Source organism: Odontesthes bonariensis, chromosome 16 (assembly GCF_027942865.1).
Source record: "Odontesthes bonariensis isolate fOdoBon6 chromosome 16, fOdoBon6.hap1, whole genome shotgun sequence".
Lineage (NCBI taxonomy): Eukaryota > Metazoa > Chordata > Actinopteri > Atheriniformes > Atherinopsidae > Odontesthes > Odontesthes bonariensis.
The window spans coordinates 9,402,445-9,406,568 of record NC_134521.1 but is presented as its reverse complement, the minus strand read 5'-3'; positions in this window follow the sequence as shown (position 1 = coordinate 9,406,568).

Below are 4,124 nucleotides of genomic sequence, written 5' to 3'. Positions count from 1 at the left end.
CTATTTTGAATGCGGTGTTTCTTCAGTCCATGGAACCTCCCAGAAAAACAGCGATCCTTGCTCTCCGATCAGGTCTTTGTGACGCCGTGACAAGCAGGAAATCGACGATAGTCATGGATTACTGATGGGGAGCCGTCCTTCTGGGAGGATAGATGTGAATGCGTGGCAAAGTTTTTGATGAAGACATGGATAAGTGAAAGCAGCACCGATTTAAAAAATGTGGTCAGACTCATATGGGGTCTTGGCACAATTACTGATTCCAACGCCCCAGGTCTGTGACACGAGAAAGAATTTCCATTTCCCTGCTAAGTGATGACTTTCTGTGATTTTTTTTCTTTTTTTGGTCACTCTTTCATATCTAGGTGGGGAAAGTAAATGCAGATTTCTGCCTCAGCCAAAGTTTGGAGTGGTTTTAATTAGTGACTATCCACGGTGGAAGGCCCAGTACGGCGGGCTTGTGTATCAGCTCGGAGAGTCGGAGAGCTATATTCCAAGCACCCCCACCTCCCCCTCAGTGACAGTGCTGGGCTAGTGCCATCGCCATGGCGATGGGGGGAGTGTTCATGAGTGTGTGTGTGTGTGTGTCTGGGGGTGGTGGCTAAGGCCTTTCATTATTAATGTGCACCGCGGCGTCCTTACCTCCTCGGAGCCCGCACAGCTCACTGCCTGACCTGCCATCCAAGGGAGAGGGGAGGAGGTGGGGGGGGGGCTGAGGAGGCAGAGATAAAGAAAGAGAAGTGAGCCGGAGAGAAAGAAAGAGACAGCACACCAGCATAGTGAAGCAAAAGCCTGTGAGAGTAATTTGTGTACCGGTAATTTTATTTGACAATTTAAATACTCGAGATTGAGATCTTCAGCAGGTTTTTTGGGTGTGGATGCAGGTGACTGTGGCTGCTGTCTGCAGAGGTGAGGGATCCCAGGGGAGGGGGTCATGTGGTGGTGGCTGCGGTTGTCTCTAATGCAGGGGGGGGGGGGGGGGGGGGGGGGTACGGCTGGTGAGCAGGCCTGTCACACTGGGAAAATCCAGGAATCTTATCACCGCCTCACAGACACTGAGCCGCACTGATCTACTCACCCTTGTTGCCAGCAGACATGCCCTTCCCCCCATCTAAATGCCCCAGCATAGGCTGGCCCCTTCGTGGCTCCGTCGCCACCTTCTTCGCACGGGGAGATAGCAGGAACCGATGCAGTCCAATTGTTGAAGAGGGAGGAATGTGGCTTGTAAAATGTGACCAGCAGGAAGGAAAAAAAACAAGTCTTGCAAGCGAGTGCTCAGCAGAGAACAGAAGAGTCGAAAGTAGAAACCTTAGTTATATGACGATTAAACATTGAGGAACATAAATGTGAAGAGCATTCGGTGGGAATTTCATGGTGTTAATACACTAACCTCCTCCCCCATTCATCTGCTTCTTAATCAAAAACAAGTCTAAAAAGAAAGATGACAACTAAGCTAGTTAGTTTGAAATCTTTTCAGTGGAGTCCTTCGACTGTTATAGATGATATAATATGAATATCTAAATAATTGTATTGTATAAGAGCCTAAATAACCTAAAAACATGTTTTATATGATTATTTTTAGCATTTCTCTTGTAGTTACAACATATTTGAGTCCAACTGCAACAGATTCAGATTGAATTTGTATTTTTTTTTCAATGTTAAAGTTGTTCGAATCATTACGTAACAGATAGAATTCCCGGCGTATCTAAGCAAAAACAAAACCAGTAGAAGAAGAGAGGAGCAAAGGGAGGCAAAGAGGTTGCGTGGAACACTTTTCTGGAGGGTAACAAATGATTTGGTGACAGGTGAGGGTGTCAGTGTTGGTCATAAAAGGAGCCTCCTTCGAAGGCTTTGCGTTCTCGAGCATTAATGGACCGTGGCTCACCGCTTTGTGCCAGACTTTCAGCTCAGTCTCACTAAAAAAATGTAGAATATGAATGTTTGTCCACACATCTCCATCCAGGCCACATAAATCCTGCATAATGTTTAATTCTAACCCCAATCACAGATTTTTTAACTTGTATACCTGACATTTTCTTTCACTCTAACCCTAATCATGTAGTTTTAACTCCAAACTGTAACCATTAACGGGTAGAAAAGCAAACAAACTAGATTTAAACCATCTTTTCTCCTACTCGAGAGTGGCAGCTCTTTAGATTATGACGTCATCACAGCTTTTAACTTTTATTTTTTCTAATTGCAACATATTTTTCTACGGACCAACGCATTTTACCATCTGGAACTTCGGTCTCTCAACGTCTACAGAGCATAAAAACTGTGAAAACATTAAACGAGTCTGAGGAAATCTCAGTGCATGAAGGCTTAGAAAGAGCACGACCTTCACGGAGCCCCTCAGGCAGCATTGCATGAGAAACCCTTATGCTGTCGTGATGAGTGTTGCCACATGGGCTTGTGAGGACCGTGGAAAACAATTGTCCTGCTGCTGCATTCAGAGATGTAACCTGAATCTGTTTTACACCAGGAGGAAGTCGTATATCAACTCTGCACGGAAATGCTGCCGGGTCGCCTGCTGAGAGCTCATCTCAGATGGACAGAAAGACGGGAGTCAAAAATGATGTTTGGGCAAAGATAAGAAAGGCTGTTATCAGTAAGAGGCGCAGACGCCAGCGCCTGTGATGCTATGGGGCTGCATAAGTTCTATAGCATGACTTCATGTGTGTGAAGGTACCACTGACGCAGAGACAGATGCTAACATGGAGGTGACGTCTTTTCCCGGGAGGTCCGTGGTTATTTCAGCAGGACGATGCCAGACCTCATTCTGCACGACTTCCAGCAGCTTCGTACGCAGAGAGTGTGTGAGCTCCACCGGCCGGCCTGCCTGCAATCCACATCTGTCCACATCTGTCTCCTGTTGAACATGCACGGAGCATCATGAAGAGGAGAGTCAGACAACAGCAACCAGGGACTGCTGAGCAGCTGAAACCTGGGATTCAGCAGGAATGGACCCAGATTCCTTTGAAAACTCTAACTATCATCCTTGGTTCACAAACAATTCAAAAGTGTAATTAAAAGGATGTAAAACAATGGTAAACATGCCTTATTCCACCTTTTCAAAGTGTGTTTCTGCCATCAAACTTAAAGTTTTTTCTGTAAAAACTTAGCTTTTTACCCAGAAATGGGGACTGTAGATGGACATCAGTGATAACAACCTTCACTTTGTTAATACGTTCTTTATAATCTCTTCAGATTAGCTGCTCACTTAATTAATAGATGATTTCATGTCCCTTTAAAGTGTTGATGAATCTAATAACATTCAGCTATGGTTCATATTCCCAGAGAGCTTCCATTTGCATGTGAAAATGTAAAAAAAAGATTCTCTCCGTGAAAGATAAACTGACTTCTATGTGCAACTTATTGCATAACAGAGTAAATATTCGTGTCTGATTAGCCTTTGAATTCTGCACAATGCAACCTCACAGACAAAGAACACTCGTGAGATTATAATCAAATATTTTACAGCACATGACTGAACGACTAAACACAACAAAGAAGGCGAGACTACGGCCGAATCAGACGCCACGTGCTGACGGTGCAGAGCTCTCCAGCTGGAAAAGAAATACTCAGCGTAACACGGCGTCAGCTATTATCGCTCGAGTGCTGATGGCAAACCTACTGATTAAGTCTTTACATTTTCAGTTCTAAAAATCTGCCTCTGCAGAAGTTACCTGATCAAACACGGAGCAGACGCCGTGTGGAAGGACCCAAGAAGAAGGTTTACAGCAGGTCCCATTTGAACCTCCAGGTTCATCAAGCACCTGAAATTCATGGAAATGTTAGGTTTGCATTGCTCTTATAGACGTATAGATGCAGTTTTTTGTTATCTGTCAGAATAAGAGGGCCAAGCAAATACCTATTTATATTATCAGGGCTATAAACACCAAATATGACACATTAGAACGAAGAGTTTGTTGATTTCTCAATAATCTTCTGTGCATAAGTATCAAAAAATAAAATATTTGACCTGTTTAAGTGGGTTAAAGCACCAGAATCACGTTGAATCTGCCTTTTATAAACAACCCTGGTAGAATCAGAAGATAAACTACGCACATTTTAGACACTTGACTAAAGAAACAGAACATCTCTGAGATGGTGAGGCAAACCAAACA